Here is a 19,518-nt window from a genome sequence, read left to right as displayed (position 1 = left end):
TAAAGGTCGGTTTATCCCGCCCGATTGCAACTTATGATATATTCAATTGACAGCTCTCCCCTTTCGTTGACATCCGAACTTCCCCATATCTGGTGATGTGCCTTAGCATCACTTGCTACAATGAGGCTTTTCTTCCCTACAGAAGCGGCTTCTACCAGCGACTTAAGGTTTGAAGGCGGCATCTCTGAATCGTGGGCCATATATAGGGAAGCCAGCCAAGTCTGGATACTACTAAGTCTTCAGTGCTTAGCGAAGGAAGAAGAACAACATTTAGAAATACTCTCTGTAAGAATACAGGTTCAGTATCTCGCATTCCCCGTACCCTTGAGAAGTTTAAATCCCGAAATTCTTAGTCCTTAGAACCGTTCTTCCACACACCCATTGGTTCCTGGATAAGAACCACGTCAAATCCCCCTGCCATCAGAAGGACCTTTAGTGCCGCCGAAGTGGCCTTAAAATGCTGCTCCTGTCCAGATCTCACCAATCTTTTTTAGCGCACAACGATACATTTCAATTGAGTGTTGATCGCCGAAGGCAATGAGTCTATATCGTCCTCGATACCAGCCTGCATCGTCACAAACTGAAGGAGACCCAGGAAATTCCGCAAGCACTTCGGAGTATACAGTCCATTGACTATCCCACTCCAATTATTCCTAGGTATGCAGGCCTGTTCTTTTCCCTTGGCGAAAACTGCCATCACCAAACCGTCCCTAGCGACATTAGCAAAGGTTCTTGGACCCATCTTACTGTTGTTCGCCTTAGTTCTTTTAGGCATTGGATGTCCTCCAGGTGATCGCAGCCATTTGGCGTGTAGTTTTTGTGGTAACCTTTGCAGCGAGGACATCGAAGTATACTGATGACAGTCCTTTGACTATCCCACACCAATTATTCCTAGGTATGCAGGCCTGTGCTTCTCCCTTGCCGAAAACTTCCATCACCAAACTGTCCCTAGCGACATTAGCAAAGGTTCTTGGACCCATCTTACTGTTGTTCGCCTTAGTTCTTTTAGGCATGGGATGTCCTCCAGGTGACCGCAGCCATTTGGCGTGTAGTCTTTGGGGTAGCCTGTGCAGCGAATTCCCGAGCCCAATTTAGGGAATCTCTCTCCCTATCAGTGAGAGTCTTGGAATCATTCTCACCAAGCCTCTCTATAAACTCCTAGAGCGATGCATCTTCTATTATTCCAACCTCATAAAGAGTTGGTGTTGGTTTGCCGGGGAAGGCCGATGGCCTAAGCAAATTATAGGGATGCGAAGAAGAAATAGGTTCGGCCTTGTCCTTAAGACTCGAACCAGGTGTCTTCGTCAAAAGCCCCTACTGACCAGTCATCTGTCGGCTAGGGGAGCCTGGAGCAGCCGCTCCACCACCATGCTACGGCCTGATACCACCACCGCAGCTGTTGGGTCTTTGGAGTCCATTCTAAGCCTACTCCCGGGCTCTAGATCTGCCGCTCCACTGGAAACAGACGCAGATCATCAACCGCCCTAAAAACTATGAATATTTAGTTCCACTCTCTTTAAGACCCAAATTGTCTTGGTGAGCAAATACGTCCCACTTGGGGGTTGTTATGGTGGTGGAACGTCCGCTAGACAGTTGACCCCTAATGTTGATATCAGATACGTGGTCTACTCCCACATACCTTTAATTTGAGCCCCATATTTCCATAGTCGGCAAACATGACCGGCTTGGGGGGTGTTTTTTGATATGAAATTCGTGCTTTACTCCCAAAGACCTTTCATTTGAGCCCCATATGGCTATGGTCGTAAATTTTTCCCCTTTGGGGGATGTTTTTGGGGAGAGGCGGCCGCCCCCCAAACACTTGATCCCATATTTGGATATCAAATACCTTTTATTTAAGCCCCATATTCGCATGGTCAGTAAAAAAGTCCAGTTTGTGTTTTGGCGAACGGGGTGGACCCCCAGAAACGTGGTCCCACATTTGGATATCACATTCGTATACTACTCGCAAATACCTTTCATTTGAGTCCCATATTGCCATGGCCGGTAAATATGTCCGATTGAGGGGTATTTTGGTGGTTGGGTGATGTTGGGGGGGTGGGGTGGCTCGTAGACACTTTTCCCAAATATTGATATCAAATTCGTGCTTTACTCCCAAAGACCTTTCATTTGAGCCCCATATGGCTATGGTCGTAAATTTTTCCCCTTTGGGGGATCTTTTTGGGGAGATGCGGCCCCCCAAACACTTGATCCCATATTTGGATATCACATTCGTATTCTACTCGCAAATACCTTTCATTTGAGTCCCATATTGCCATGGTAGGTAAATATGTCCGATTTAGGGGTCTTTTGGGGCTTGGGGTAGTCCCCCTAGCACTTAGTCCGACAATTAGATATCAGATACGTTTTCTTATCCTAAATACCTTTCATTTGAGTCCCATATTGTCGTGATTGGTCTAAATATAAGTTTGGTAGGTTTTAGGGTGGGGCAGCCCCCCTAGGTACCCCATCCGAAATTTGGATACCAAATTTTTATTTTTAGGGTACTGTGTGAGAGCACACAAAATTTCGCTTGAATAGCACCACCCATCTTCGAGATCTGGCGTTTCTGAAAATTAGGGTAAGGGGGAGGGTCCGCCCCCCCCCCCGCCCTAATTGGCCTAATTGTTTTATTTAATAAAAATTAACATTTTTTATTTTAATGCACATTTTTTTTAATTTTCTATGCTTTTTATAATCGAATGGAGACTGAAAGGATTAGTAATTGAAAGAAGGTCCTTTTAAAAATCCACCTAAATTTTATGGTTTATATTACAAAATGTCCAAGTTGTCTTTAGAAAAACCAAATTCAAATGCATTTTAAGTGTGACCAATAGGGGACTGCAAACGCAACAGGTTAACCAACAGGAATGAATTTTCTAGTTTGAGTTGGCCATGCATGATTCCGTGTTGGTGGGGTCGGGCCGCCAGTTTTTCTCGGAACACGACCTGTTTGGGATGACCAATTTTCCTTAGGCTGGGTTTGTTTCTTAGGCCATGTGTTTGAACGTTTTAGATCCCGGGAGGGGTGCCATTTGCCATCATCTCGTGCCTTGGCTGAAGTCACTGCAAACACCGCAAATAGGGCCAAAGCTATACCCAAAATGGTGAAGGTTCTCATTTTATATTTTTTTCTTGTAAGCTTTAGAAATTTTGCTTAGTAACGTAGTTGTCACATAAAAAGCTGTGCTCTACTGACTTGTTGCATTTTGTTCAGGGCCTTTTATAGGCATACATTGCAAGTATTTTTGTGTCAATGCGTTTATTATTATGGTGATTGTGGTCACCGCTGGTGTTTTTTCTAACGTTGACTCATACAAGTCATTCCGGCTTATGGTCATTTGCGAACAACGGAAAATGTTTTATACCCTCGACCACAAGGTATTATAAGTAGTTCTATTAATACTCATAGCCATTTCACTTATAATATCAATTTCAACCTCGAAATATCAATCTGCGATCCTTAGTAGCTCTCGCCATGTCCGTCGGACGATTTTTTTTGCGAGATTGAATGGGAAATACTTTACGCATCTAACGATTATGTCTATCATTGTATTCCGGGCTCCGTCGAATTGGTGATACCGGCTAAAACCCATCCTATATCACCTCGGGGTACAGATTCCAACTCAAAACTACTTTCACATTACTTAGAGGTGGGCCCCCTCATTAGTGTCTGTGTCCAGAAATGCATTACGCATCTAACGATTATGTCTATCGTCGTATTTCGGACTCCATCGAATCGCCGATGCAGGTTTAATATCCACCCTAAATCACCTCGGGGTACAGATTCCAACTCAAAACTGCTTTCACATTACTTAGAGGTGGGCCCCCTTATTTGGTGCTTAACCAAATCCTCCACATAGTGTCTGCGTCCAGACCCCCACTTTTCCCCTACGCCATTGCGTCGAGGCCCATTTTTTCCTACGCAGTATTCATAGTATCAGATGACTGTCTCCCAATTATTCTCATTTTCCAGCACCTACTGCCTTTCTCTACAACCCTGCGTGGCTCAGCCCAGAGACTGCAGTCAAAGAATGTATGCCCAGCGTCGTCTTCAACTTCTGCCGCCTCCTACACGCAGTTGCAAGAAGTGAACTTACCCATTCGATGTGGTTACTTCCTGAAATACCCATGGACGAATAACATTTGGGTAAAGTTAGGTTAGGTTGAAAAGAGGGTACAGATGTTCATCCGCCCCATGCCACTATGGACCTACACCTAAGCCAGTAATCGGCTTGTTGTGTGCTTTATGGCAGCTATATCTAAATATAGTCCGATCTGTACCATATTGGGGTCAAATGTTATTTATATGGCTTAAAACTGCACACTGTTCCAAATTTCAGCGAAATCGGATAAAAAATAAAGCTTTTATGGCCTTAAAATCCTTTATCGGGAGATCCGTCTATATGGCATCTATATCTAAATATAGTCCGATCTGAACCATATTTAAGCCAAGTGTCGGGAGGATTAAAATAACCCACTGTTGTAAATTTCAGCGAAATCGGTTACAAAATAAAGTTTTTATTGCCTTCAGACCATTTATCGACAGATCGGTCTATATGGCAGCTATATCTAAATATAGTCCGATCTGAACCATACTTGGGTCAGATGTCGGGAGGCTTAAAATAACCCACTGTGCAAATTTAAGCGAAATCGGGTAATAAATAAAGCTTTTATGAGCTTCAGACCCTTTATCGGCAGATCGGTCTATATGGCAGCTATATCTAAATATAGTCCGATCTGAACCACATTTAAGATAGGTGTCGGGAGGCTTAAAATAACCCACTGTTTAAAATTTTAAAGAAATCGGTTAAAAAATAAAGCTTTTATGGGCTTCAGACCCTTAATCGGCAGATCGGTCCATATGACAGCTATATCTAAATATAGTCCGATCTGAACCATATATGGGTCAGATGTCGCGAGGCTTAAAATAACCTGCTGTTGCAAATTTCAGCGAAATCGGGTAATAAATAAAGATTTTATGGGCTTCAGACCCTTTATCGGGAGGTCGGTCTATATGACAGCTATATCTAAATATAGACCGATCTGAGCCATATTCATGTCCGATGTTGGGAGGCTTTTTTAAATTTCAACGAAATCGGGTAATAAATAAAGCTTTTGTGGGCTTCAGACCCTTTATCGGGAGGTCGGTCTATATGGCAGCTATATCTAAATATAGACCGATCTATTCCATATTTAGGTCAGATGTCGGGAGGCTTAAAATAACCCACTGTTGCAAATTTCAAATTGGGTATTAAAAAAGCTTTCATGAGCTTCAGACCCTTTATCGGGAGATCGGCCTATATGGCAGCTATATCTAAATATGGACATATCTAATTCATATTTAGGTCAGATGTCGGGAAGCTTTAAACTACTGACTGTTTCAAATTTTAGCAAAATCGTATGAAAAATAAAGTTTTTATGGGCATTAGACCCTTTATCGGAAAATCAGTCTATAAAGCAGCTATATCCAAATATGGTCCGATTTGGCCCGTTCAAGAACTTAACCAGCGCGCATCCAAAAGACGTATCTGTGTCAAATTTCAGCACAATATCTCAATTTTTGAAGGCTCTAGAGTGATTACAACAGACGGACGGACAGATGGACAGACATCGTTTAATCGTCTTAGAATTTTACGACGATCCGAAATATATATACTTTGTAGGATCGGAAATTGATATTTCGATGTGTTGCCAACGGAATGACTAAATGAATATACCCCCTATCCTACGGCACTGATTTTACATAAGTGATATCAATAGCTATACTGATCTCTTTCTTGCCTCCTTTCAGTAATAGCCTCGTTTTATCACGATCTGGATCCCCCCATAGGATTTCTGCCATCCTACCAACCGTTTCTATGTTCCACAATGTTGCATACGCATTCGTCGCCTACTCCTTTAACTCAGACTGCGTCGACCCGAATGGTGTTAACCAAGTTTATTGACGGCAGTCCTCTGACCTTCACTGCCAAATCGTCTGTCCTTTCATTTCCCCTTACTTCGTTATGGCCCGGCATCCAAACCATGCAGATTTTGCCATTCTCAGAGAAGGCGTTAATCTCCTTCTTACACTGCAAGATTGTTCGTGATCTTACCGTCCTGGTTGTTATTGCCTCTATAGCAATTTTACTGTCCGGAAAGATGTTCACACTCGACGTAAGCACCACACCACTTCATTATTATGGTCAGGCAGTCGAAAACAGATCTCAGTCCCTGGGTTCTCAATGTAGACCCCCAGGCCCACTCTGTCCTCTAGCTTTGATCCATCCGTGTAACATGATCTTCCAGATGACAATACTACTACTACAATACTACAATACGACCTCAAGTGTCGTCTCAGACATCCGATCGGAAACCTCTTTCCTTCCTTCCAGGTTTCCTTTCGTTGCCTTGATTATACCGCGGTGATATGAGCTGCTCCCATACTCAAACCAATCCCCCATCGCCTTAAGTCTCATAGCCACAGTGGCTGCCTCACGTTTAATCAGTATGTCAATGTGCCGTATACCTAGAATAGTCTCCAGTGCCCTAGTGGGTGTGGTCCTCATCGCTCCGCCTATGACACGATAACATGAACCTGTTGTATGGTCCTTATGTTGCACTTTTTCTCCATAGCAGTCCACCAAACTACTGAGGCGTTCGTAAGTATTGGTCTCATCACGCTCCTGTAGAGTCAGTGGACTATCCTCGGATTCAGGCCCCATTTCGAGCCTATGGCCCGTGTACATAGTGCTCAACATCTGTGAGCCTTCTCAGTACGCTCCTGAATGTGACACTTCCAATACAGTTTCCTGTTCAAGATCACACCTAAGTATTTGACCATGTCAGATATCGAAATCGTTATATTAAGGAAACGTCGTGTGTTAAATTGGCCCACCTTCGTCTTCCTCGTGAACAGGCATATTTCAGCCTTCTCTGGGCTAACATTGAGACCTCTGGATCTATCCCAGTTGAATGCCATATGCAAGACCCTTTGGGTCCTTCTGCATAGCTCATTCGGATCCTTACCCCTTTGAAGTATTATAACATCGTCTGCGTAACAGACGGGTTTAAATCCCTCCTCAGTCAGCATCCATAATAGGTCATTTATGGCCCCCAAATTGACTTAAGATGTCAAATTTGGGGATCGGTTTTTATGGAAACTATATCCAAATCTAAACCGATATGGCCCATTTGCAATTCCCAACGACCTACATCAATAAAAAGTATCTGTGAAAAATTTCAAGCGGCTAACTTTGCACGTTCGACCACTATCGTAATTTCGACAGACGGGCGGACGGACGGGCGGACATGGCTAGTTCGAATCCGAATTTTGAGCCGATCAAGAATATATATACTTTACTAGCCGAACCGGGCCCGCTCCGCTGCGCCTTCTTTAACTCTCTAATATCTTTTTAGGGTGGGCACACTTCGCCCTGAATGCGGACATCGAATTCGTGCCATTGCAGCCTATGACGCTGAACGCGTTCGAGTCCTGGCGATAACATCGGACAAAGCAATGTCTATCCTCTCTAAATGTTGGCGACATTTGCGAGGTACAATGCCATGCATGGTCATTTAAAAAATTTCCCCAAAGAGGTGTCGCACTGCGGGACGCCGTTCGGACTCGGGTATAAAAAAGGTCCCTTATCATTGAGTTTAAACTTGTATTGTGTGAGAATTTTCCGCTCGATACTTGGACCCAAATTTTAATACCATATTCGTTTTCTGGTCTCCAATACCTTTCAGTTGACCACTTTCGGATAGCCTATGTTTCCTTCCAGACCAACCTACGCAATATGCGAACATTTCGAGAAAAACGGTTCCGCCGTTTTTCAGTCTATACGGAACAAACAAACCGAGTCCCATATATCCGCGATTGGCTAATGTGTCAATTTTGGGCGTTTTTGTGGGGGTGGGGTGACCCCCTATACATCGACATTAATTTGTATGCCAGATTCGTAATCTACTCACGCATACTTTTCATTATACCCTCCACCATAGGATGGGGGTATACTGATTTCGTCATTCTGTTTGTAACTATTCGAAATATTCGTCTGAGACCCCATAAAGTATATATATTCTTGATTGTCGCGACAATTTATGTCGATCTAGCCATATCCGTCCGTCTGTTCGTCCGTCCGTCTGTCTGTCGAAAGCACGCTAACTTCCGAAGGAGTAAACCTAGCCGCTTGAAATTTTGCATATAAGTGTAGGTCGGTTGGTATTGTAAATGGGCCATATCGGTCCATGTTTTGATATAGCTGCCATATAAACCGATCTTGGGTCTTGACTTCTTGAGCCCCCAGAGGGCGCAATTCTTATCAGATTTGAGTGAAATTTTGCATTACGATTTCCAACAACTGTGCCAAGTATGGTTCAAATCGGTCCATAACCTGATATAGCTGCCATATAAACCGATCTTGGGTCTTTTCTTCTTGAGCCTGTAGAGTGCGCAATTCTCATCCGATTGGAATGAAATTTTGTACGACGTGTTTTGTTATGATATCCAATAACTGTGCTAAGTATGGTTCAAATCGGCCCATAACCTGATATAGCTGTCATATAAACCGATCTTGGGTCTTGACTTCTTGAGCCTCTAGAGTGCGCAATTCTTATCCGATTGGAATGATATTTAGCACGTAGTATTTTGTTATGATATCCAACAACTGTGCCAGGTATGGTTTAAATCGGTTCATAACCTGATATAGCTGTCATATAAATCGATCTGGGATCTTGTTTGATACTCATATTGTCCTTATCGGTCCACTTTGATTTTGGGTGGTGTTTTTAGTGGAGGGTCCGCCCCTTCCGTTATCAACTTATTATAGTGCCTATTCCTACGTTCTGACCATATTCGTAATCTACTCCCGAATACCTTTCATTTGAGTCCCATATTATCATGATCGTCAAATAAACCTATTTTAAGGGGTTTTGGGGCTGGGGTGGCCTCCGGGTACTTGTACCCAACTTTTATTATGAAATTCGTACTCTACTCTCAAATACCTTTCATTTGAATCACATATTCTCCCAATCGGACCACTTTTATTTTTGGGTAGTACTTTTGGGGTAAGGGGGAGGGTCCGCCCCGCTCCCGATATCAAAAAATTGTGTAGCCGATTGCTTCCTTCGGACCACTCCCCACAATCTGTGAAAATGTCAAAGAAATCGGTTTAGCCGTTTTTGAGTCTATACGGAACAAACAAATTTACAAACCCACAAACGAACAAACAAATATACAAACAAACAAACAAACATACAACAAACAAACAAACATACAAACAAACACAAATTCATTTTATGGGGTCCTATATCAATATTTCGTGGTGTTACAAACGGAATGACTTAATTAGTATACCCCCATTCTATGGTGGTGGGTATAACACAATGTCCTTTAATCACCATTGTGGCATTACCTTGTTAAAGGTACCTTGGCTAAAGCCTTGTGTATTCACCTTTTATGCTGTGTATTCACCACACAGATTTGTAATTCCTGTGCTAAATGAATGATGGTCAGGCACTGCAGAGTTGTTTAGATTTAACACACATACCGTTATCTAACTCAACATGACAGTTGTAGGACATGCGCACAACACAATTCCCCCAAACAATAGCTGGCCTATTGATTTCTATTCCGTTCTATACACGCACACACATTCATTTCACAAAGAAGTCATAGAGAACATCTGGGAAGTTGGTTGGTGAAAAAAAAATAGCTGAAAAAAAGAAATTGTGTTACACATAAATTTAAGAATGAAATTTTGTTAAAATAAAGCGTAACAAACAAAAAATAGCCAACAAAGGAAGAGAAGAGAGCAAAGCAAAGAACAAGAGAGGGGCTGTTAGAGAACAAGCCCAACATAAAAAGTAGTACACACAACAAACAATTAAACGATAGTATACAAGATTTTGACGTAAACTGAATGAAAAACGGGAGAGGTAGGAAAAAAGTGAAACAATAGCAAGTAGAAAGAGGTGTAGAACGAAGACGACGACGACGACGACAAAGAAGAAGAAGCAGCAAAGGAGACAATTGGAATTTTTTCACTGAATCCAAGAAACGACAACGACTTAGAACGCATTACAAGCGAACAATCAGTAGTGTAAAAGGGCCAAGATTTTTGTGGCGTTTCGCAAAAGAAGAAAAAGAAAAAATCCTGTGAAGTGAAAAATCATTTTCATAAACAAAAATTTCAACCAAAGCCAATAGTTGGTGTTAAAGAAAATTGGTTTTGCCAATGATAGCATTTTTTTTTTTATAAATTTTAATAATTCATAGTTTTTTTCCCCCTTGAAATACCTATGCATATGCTGCTTTATAAGCCATAAAACTGTTCTGTGGTATACGATTTTTGTCCCTAAACCAGTATTGAAATATCCAAGGAATTAAAACGCACAAATTACCAATAAAATTGAAAAACAACAAAACTGAAAAAAATTTGTCTCAACGAAACGATACCAAATTATTATCGATTTGTGTATCTGTAAATGAATGTGGTTGAGCCAGGAGTCCAACAGGAATATTAACAGTTAAAGTAACTTTGCTTCAAATCATACGCCACCAAGCACCATACATACACACATACTGACACAAAGTGCTAGTCAGTCAAACAGACAGACAAACAGACAGCCCCTACCAGCCAGCCAGCAGCAGTTTGTGTTATTGTAAGCACGAAACACTGCGAATGTCGTATACTGCAAAACGCCATTAAAAGCCATAACAGCGCCACCAACGCAGCAGTCAGACTCACACACACACCATACTCACACATTGTCAAGCCGAAAAGCACAAGGCATTGTACGACATCTGAAAACAGCATCAGCAGCAGCAGCAGCACAGTTTCATCGTTGTGGTTGTTAAAGGAAATAGTCTTAAAAAAATCCCTACAAAATTCTAAAAAATAAACGGGACCTTATCTACAGCAAAATCAAAAAAAAAATCTACAAAGTTAAAGAAAATTCTTCAAGTGTCTTTTTTGCCCAGTAGCCAACATAAATTTGCTGAATCTAATTTGCAATTTAAAAGAAATAAAACAGAAACCTCAACAACAACAACAAAGCCATTGCAGTGTTTATTGTGTGCCTATTGTGAAGAAACCAAAACCAGACCCTCCTCTTTTGAACCCCTCGCGCTCCGATAACCTCAATCAGGTTTGGTAAACTCGCATAGCGGTTGCGGTGTGGTATATGACCTGACATAGAAACCTAAACCCTTTCTGGTTCATCTTAATTGCGTTTTGAGTTTTGTTCCAAATTTGTTTTGCTCCTACTCGTTGGAAATTATTGTGTGCCCAAAATACCAGCATAGCACATTGCATCTAATCAGGTCTTTAATTGCAACGTTGCCGTATTTCTCCCATTGGTGAATTTGTGTGGCAGAAGAAATACAAAAAAAAAACAAACAAAAAAAGAAGGATTTTTCCCACAAGGAAACTTCGAATTTCATAGAAAAGCAAACAACAACAACAACAACAGCTTAAAGGTAAGTCTGTTATAATGTATACATATATTGCTGCATATATTAATAAATATGTACATGTACATTTAGAGAGATGTTTAGGAGTGTATATGAAATTTATTTTTGTTATACTTTATGAGCATCCTTTCTTTCTACTTCAGCCAGAGCCATATACATGAATATACAGGCATCATTGTTGTTGTTATTGTTTGGTATACGAAAGTCTTTATTTGTTCCATAATTTGGGATGTTCCTTTCCTTTTGTTTTCATTTGAAGTCAGAACTTGTCGGGCATCCTTATCTTCAAGGATTTCGAAGCAAATGGTGTAGGCTGTCTTTAGGTTTTTATATATCGGTGCATGGGATCTTGTGCTTTGCTACACTCTAAAATGGCGTTTGGATTTCTTTATCGGATACAAAACTTTTAAAGACCCACAGGTGTTTCCTAGCTCAAGATTATCCATATTTGGATGACGTTGATTTGAACTCCTAAAACAGTCCCATATTGCCCCGGCTGGCCGTGTCCATTTGGGAAGTTGTTTGACAGCCCTCAGAGGCTTGCCGCCAAATTTGAGTTTCGGAGGCCTTGAAAAAACCTTTTGTTTGGGAATCACACTGTCCCGATCCAAATGTGTTTGTTCGAGATTTTCTTAGTGTATTGGCAAACCTTCAAACATTTGTCCATAAACTTGGGTATCTGATTCGGATTCTTTTCCTAAAGATCTTTGATTTTATTCTCATACTAGCTGGACCGGGCCCGCTCCACTGCGCCTTCTTTTACTTTATATGGAACTAAAGTTTCCTTGGAATATTTATTTTCGACTATTAAAGAGCTTTTAGTGAAATACCATGCTACGAAAATGGTATATCGCTTGACAAACAGTTTAACAATGTAAGTGCCTTTATCTGAATCCAATTGGAGGCCACCGTAGCGCAGAGGTTAGCATGTCCGCCAATGACGCTGAACGCCTGGGTTCGAGTCCTGGCGAGACCATCAGAAAAAATTTTCAGCGTTGGTTTTCCCCTCTTAATGCTGGCAACATATGTGAGGTACTATGCCATGTAGAACTTCTCTCCAAAGAGGTGTCGCACTGCGGCACGCCGTTCGGACTCGACTATAAAAAGGAGGCCCCTTTATCATTGAGCTTAAACTTGAATCGGACGGCACTCATTGATATGTTAGAAGTTTGCCCCTGTTCCTAAGTGGAATGTTAATGGGCAAGATTTGCATATAAGTTTGGATGTAAGGTGTACTCCATTCTAAAAATACTTTATTTTAGCCCGACATGATGTCTGATTAGGGGTCTTTTCGGGGGTGAGGTGGTCCATTTATTTAAACCCCATATTGCCATTGCTTTTGAGGGGAGTTTACTGGATGAGGCGTTCCCCAAACACATGGCCCCAAGGTTGGTTATCAAATTCGTTTTCTAATCTCAATTACTTTTAATTTGAGCCACATATTGGCATGGTCGTAAAAATGTTTACCCTTTGGAGGGTGTTTTGGGGAAGGGGTGGTGCCTAAAATACAAGGTCCTACATCTGGATATCAAATTCGTATTCTACTCCCATATACTTTTATTTGAGCACCATATTGCGATGGCCAGTAAAAAATTGCTATTTGTGGGATATTTTGGTAAAGGGGTAGACCTCCCGAAAGTGGGTATCAATTCTTGCTATACCTCCCAATTCCTTTCATTAAAGCCCCACATTGACATGGTCGGTAAATATGCCCGATTTAGGGGTGTTTTAGGAAGTGGGTCCTCCAAACACTAAGCCCTGAAAATATACCGGCAACGTGCTCTATTCTCATATATTTGAACCCATTATTGCCATTGGCCTCAAAATTGGATATCACATTCGTTTTCAAATCTCAAATACCATTCACTTAAAGCCAGAAAATATGTCCGGTTTGGGGTATGGGCCCTAAAAACTATGAATATCGAGCTCCACAGTCTTGAAGACCCAAATTGTCTTGGTGAGCAAATACTTCCTACATGGTTGGTTGTTATGGTGGTGGGACGTCTCCTAGACAGTTGGTCCCGAATGTTGATGTCAGATTCATGGTCTACTCTCAAATACCCTTCATTTGAGCTGCATTTTTTCATAGTCGGCAAACATGTCCGGTTTGGGGAGTGTTTTGGGGCTACTCAGTGACTTGGCTTTGAAAATATATATCAGTTTCGTGTTCTACTCTAAAATACCTCTTATTTGAGCCTCACATTGCAATATCAGCAAATACTTCCTATTTGGATGGTGTTATGGGGGGTGGGGTGGATTCGTGCTTTACTTCCAAGGCCTTTCATTTGAGCCCCATATTGCTGTTGTCTTAAATTTGTCTTCTTTGGGGTATGTTCTCGGGAATGGGCGGTCCCCCAAACACTTGGTCCCACATCTGGATATCAGATTCGTATTCTACACTCAAATACCTTTCATTTAAGCCCCATATTGCCATGGTCAGTAAATAACTACTGTTTGGAGGGTGTTTTGGGGAAGGGGAGGACTCCCAAATGGGTATGTTCTCGGCGATAAGCGGTCCTCCAAACACTTGGTCCCACATCTGGATGCCAGATTCGTATTCTACACTCAAATACCTTTTATTTAAGCCTCATATTGCCATGGTCAGTATATAAGTCCTGTTTGGGGGGTGTTTTGGGGAAGGGGAGGACCCCCAGAAACTTTGTCCCAAATTTGGATAACAGATTCGTATTTTACTCGTAAATACCTTTAATTTGAGTCTCATATTGCCATGGTCGGTAAATATGTCCGATTTAGGGAGGACCCCCAGATGGGTATGTTCTAGGGGATGGGCGGTCCCCCAAATACTTGGTCCCACATCTGGATGCCAGATTCGTATTCTACACTCGAATAACTTTTATTTTTAGCCCCGTATTGCCATGGTCAGTATATAAGTCCTGTTTGGGGGGTGTTTTGGGGAAGGGGAGGACCCCCAGAAACTTTGTCCCAAATTTGGATATCAGATTCGTATTTTATTCGCAAATACCTTTGATTTGAGTCTCATATTGCCATGGTCGGTAAATATGTCCGATTTAGGGGTGTTTTCGAGGTTGGGAAGGGCCCCCAAACACTTGGTAAGACAATTGGACATCAGATATGTTTTCTAATCTTAAATACCTTTCATTTGAGTCCCATATTGTCGTGATTGGTGTATATATATATTTGGTAGGTTTTGGCGGCGTTTCTGAAAATTAGGGTAAGGGGGAGGGTCCGCTCCCCCTTCAGATTACAAAAAATGTATCATCATGCACCATTAGTGAAAATTTCAAGAAAATCGGTTCAGCCGTTTCTGAGTCTTTAAGGAACACACAAACAAACAAAGATTCTTATGTATACGATTGTGCGGATCGGCCCACATATGCGTTTGAGTAATTGGTGGAATGGGTGAGGCGGCCCCTAGACACTTGACTCAAAAACTATCTTTCATTTGAGTTTTACAATGTCCCGATCGGTCAACATGCCCTTATGTCGGGTATTTGCGGTGAGGCGTTATCCCAAGGCTGTTTGAACCCAACTTTGTATAATTACTGTGATGAAGGGTATTTTAACTCAATGAATTTGTTTGCTATATGACAGAACCAAGCAACAATTCTGATTGGTTTTGACTTGCTAAAATCCAGGCTTATCTTGAACTTTCTTCGTCTCAAATGTGGACACAAACCTCCCCGTGGTATGGTGCAAAATTTCAGCCAAATCGGACAAAAATTGTGGATTCCAGGGGCTTAAGAATTCAAATCGGGAGATCGGTTTATATGGGAGCTATATCAGGTTAAGGACCGATTTGGACCGCACTTTGCACCGTTGTAAGAAGCCATAAAAGAACACTACATGCTAAATTTCAGCCAAATCTGACAAAAATTGCGGCTCCCAGGGGCTAAAGAAGTCACCGAGATCGGTATATCGGGAGATCGGTTTATATGGGAGCTATATCAGGATTGCAAATTGCAGGCAAATCGGACAAAAATTGTGGATTTTAGGGGCTCAAGAAGTCAAATCGGGAGATCGGTTTATATGGGAGCTATATCAGGTTAAAGACCGATTTGGACCGCACTTTGCAGCGTTGTTGGAAGCCATAACAGAACACTACATGCAACATTTCAGCCAAATCGGACAAAAATTGCGGCTTCCAAACACAACAGAAGCGGCAGCGGCATATTCCACTTGACTGACCCAACTGCTTGATGAAAGCACTCCTTGTTCCGATGATATAATGGCGCAGTGGCAAACTATTGCCCACTCCATGAAAAATGCCGCGAAATCCGTACTTGGTTACCGAAAGCCTCCTCTAAGAAACCCATGGTACGACCAAGAGTGTCGAGATGCTACTGAAATCAAGAATGCGGCATATAGAGCAACCCTGCAATCAGCAGCAACGCACCAGATGAAGGAGAGGTATCGGGAGGAAAGGAGAGAGGAGAAACGTCTATTCTGCAGAAAGAAAAAAGAAATGGAAAGACGTGAGTGTGAGCGAATTGAGATGTACAGGAGTCAGAATGAAGTCCGGAAATTCTGCCAAAAAATTAAACATCAAACCGATGGCTTTGGTGCAGGCACATCCTCCTGTCGAGACAAAGAAGGAAATCTGGTAACTGACACATATAACATGCTGAGGATATGGAAAGAACGTTTTACCCAACTGCTAGCGTCCGATGTTGGCGGTGAAGAGGATACCGCAGAACCAATCAATGATGATGGTATAGAATGTTTACCTCCTAGTCAGAATGAGGTCTAAGTAGCAGTGACCCGACTAAAGAACAACAAGGCATCAGGGGCCGACGAGTTGTGCGTTGAAATATTTAAGATCGGGGGCGACACGCTGATAAGGCGTATGCCTCAACTTCTCTGCGCAATCTGGCTAGAAGAACGCATACCCGATGATTCGAACCTTAGCATATTATGTCCCATATACAAGAAAGGAGACAATACGAAATAAGTCTGCTCCCTATCGCATACAAGATACTCTCGTGCGTACTGTGTGAAAGATTAAAACCTAAAGTTAATGAGATAAATAGGCCCTACAATGCGGCTTTAAACCTGGTAAATCCACCCTGGACCAGATATTCACACTGTGCCAAATCCTGGAAAAGACCCGAGAAGTACAAATCAACACCTACCATCTCCTTGTTGACTACAAAGCCGCTTTCGATACCCTTTTACGTTCAAAGGCATTTCAAGCCATGTCTGAGTTTGGTATCCCTGCAAAATTAATAAGACTCTGCAGGATGACGCTTGCTGATACGCGTTCCTCAGTAAGAATAGGAAAGAATCTCCCCGAACCATTTAATACCAAACGAGGTTTCCGATAAGGAGACAGCCTATCGTGTGATCTCTTTAACATCCTGCTGGAGAAGATTATACGAGATGTAGATGTGCATAGATATGACACACTAATCACAAGGAAACACATGCCACTCGCCTATGCCGACGACATCGACATCATATGTCGGTCACCGGAGGTAATAACTGCTGCCTTTGAAAGAATCGAAAGAGAGTCAGTGAAAATGGGTCTGGGTAGTAAATGGAGATAAGACGAAATGGATGGTTTCAACTCCCAAAACGCCTTGTACAACAGAGCAGGTAGAGAAAATGGAGAAAGTTGGGAACCACAACTTTGAGATAGTCAGTAACTTTATCTACCTCGGCACCGCCGTAACCGAAACAAATGACACCAGTTTTGAGATTAAGCGAAGAGTAATACTGGCAAGCAGATGCTACTTTGGACTAAGTAGGCAGTTTAGAAACAAGGCCACCTCTTGACAGACGAAGACTACACTTTACAAGACACAGATACTACCCGTGCTGTTATATGGTTCTGAAGCATGGGTACTTGTGAAAGCAGATGAGGCAGTACTTGGAGTATTTGAGAGAAAGATTATTCGTGAAATATGTGGACCAGTTTGCGTTAATGGGGAATATAGGCGACGTATGAACCACGAGCTGTATGACGACGATAGCATAGTTACAACGTCTGCGTTGGTTAGGTCATGTTGTCAGAATGAATGAAGAAGCTCCAGCGAAGAAGACTTCTGAAGGTAAACACGGTGGTACACGCATACCGGGAAGACCAAAAGCCCGATGAAAAGATCAAGTGATGGGAGACACCTCGAAACTTGGTGTCAGAGATTTTAGTATGAGCGCAGAAGATCGAGGCGCTTGGAACGCTTTTCTACGTTCGGCTGGTGGAATAAACATTCTGTCATAGCCAATTAAAGTAAAGTAAAGATCGTCTGGACATTTTGAGTCGATCTAGCGATGTCCGTCCGTCTGTCGAAATAGCGATAGCGGCCGAACGCATAAAGCTATCCGCTTGCAATTTTGCACAGATACATTTTATTGATGTAGGTCGTTGGTGATTGCAAAAGGGCCATATCGGTTCAGATTTGGATATAGCTCCCATATAAACCGATCTCCCGATTTAACATATACAGCCCATAGAAGCTGCAATTGTGATCCGATTGACCTGAAATTTTGCATGTAGTATTCTGTAACGACGTCCAACAACCGTGTGGAGTGAGGTGGAAATCGGTTTATAACCTGGCATAGCTCCCATATAACCCGATCTTCCGATTTGACATCTTGAGCCCCTGCAGAAATATGGGGGTATATTCATTTTGTCATTCCGTTGCCAAACTCATCGAAATATCCATTTCCGATACTATAAAGTATATATATTCTTGACCAGCGTTAAAATCTAAGACGATCTAGTCATGTCCGTCCGTCGGTCTGTTGAAATCACGCTACAGTCTTTAAAAATAGAGATGTTGAGCTGAAACTTTGCACAGATACTTTTTTTGGCCATAGGCAGGTTAAGTTCGAAGATGGGCTTTATCGGATTATATCTTGATGTAGCCCCCATATAGACCGATCCGCCGATTTAGGGTCTTAGGCCCATAAAAGCCACATTTATTATCCGATTTTGCTGAAATTTGGGACAGTGAGTTGTGTTGGGGGCTTCGACATCCTTCTTCAATTTGGCTCAGATCGGTCCAGATTTGGATATAGCTAACATATAGACCGATCCGCCGATTTAGGGTCTTAGGCCCATAAAAGCCACATTTATTATCCGATTTTGCTGAAATTTGGGACAGTGAGTTTTGTAAGGCCCTTCGGCATTCTTTTTCAATTTAGCTCAGTTGGGTCCAGATTTGGATATAGCTGCCATATAGACCGATCCGCCGATTTAGGATCTTAGGCCCATAAAAGCCACATTTATTATCCGATTTTGCTGAAATTTGGGACGGTGCGTTGTGTTGAGGGCTTCGACATTCTTGTTCAATTTGGCTCAGATCGGTCTAGATTTGCATATAGCTGCCATATAGACCGATCCGCCGATTTAGGGTCTTAGGCCCATAAAAGCCATATTTATTATCCGATTTTGCTGAAATTTGGGACAGTGAGTTGTGTTAGGCCCCTTGACATCTTTCTGCAATTTGGCCCAGATCAGTCCAGATTTGGATATAGCTGCCATATAGACCGATCTGTCGATTTAAGGTTTTGGGCCCTTAAAAGGCGCATTTATTGTCCGATTTCGCCGAAATTTGGGACAGTGTGTAACGTTAAGCCTCTCGACATATCTCCGCAATTTGGCCTAGATCGATCGAGATTTGCATATAGCTGTCATAGATACAGATCTCTCGATTTAAGGTTTTGGGCCCATTAACTCCTCATTTATTATCCGATTTTGCTGAAATTTGGGACAGTGAGTCGTGTTAGGCCTTTCGACATTTTTCTTCAATTTGGCTCAGATCGGTCCAGATTTGCATATAGCTTCCATATAGACCGATCTGTCGATTTAAGGTTTTGGACCCACAAAAGGCGCATTTATTGTCCGATTTCGCCGAAATGTGGGACAGTGAGTTTTGTTAGGCTCTTCGACATTTTTCTGCAAATCGGTCCAGATTTGGATATAGTTGTCATATAGACCGATATCTCGATTTCAAGTCTTGGCCCCATAAAAGGCGCATTTATAAATCGATTTCACTGAAATTTGACACAGTGACTTATGTTAGGCTTTCCGTATATGGTTCAGATAGGTTTTTTTTTAGATATAGCTACTAAGAAGACCA

General features: G+C 42.1%; 1 protein-coding gene across 2 annotated transcripts in view; it reads left to right on the top strand.

The window, feature by feature from the left end:
• LOC106087500 (ras-related protein Rab-3) overlaps positions 1 to 19,518 on the top strand; it is a 122,553-nt gene that overhangs the window by 27,817 nt on the left and 75,218 nt on the right. Inside the window, exon 1 of one of the 2 annotated variants that reach the window (XM_013252555.2) lies at positions 9,632 to 11,461. The exons of the other annotated variant lie outside the window; for it this stretch is intronic. The gene's annotated coding sequence lies outside the window, so the exon portion shown is untranslated. Of the gene's footprint in view, positions 1 to 9,631; positions 11,462 to 19,518 lie in introns of those variants that run through there. 2 annotated transcript variants of the gene reach the window in all.

This window comes from Stomoxys calcitrans, chromosome 5, assembly GCF_963082655.1.
Source record: "Stomoxys calcitrans chromosome 5, idStoCalc2.1, whole genome shotgun sequence".
Taxonomy (NCBI): Eukaryota; Metazoa; Arthropoda; class Insecta; order Diptera; family Muscidae; genus Stomoxys; species Stomoxys calcitrans.
The sequence above is the reverse complement of the archived record's forward strand: the minus strand, read 5'-3'. Positions and strand labels throughout refer to the sequence as shown.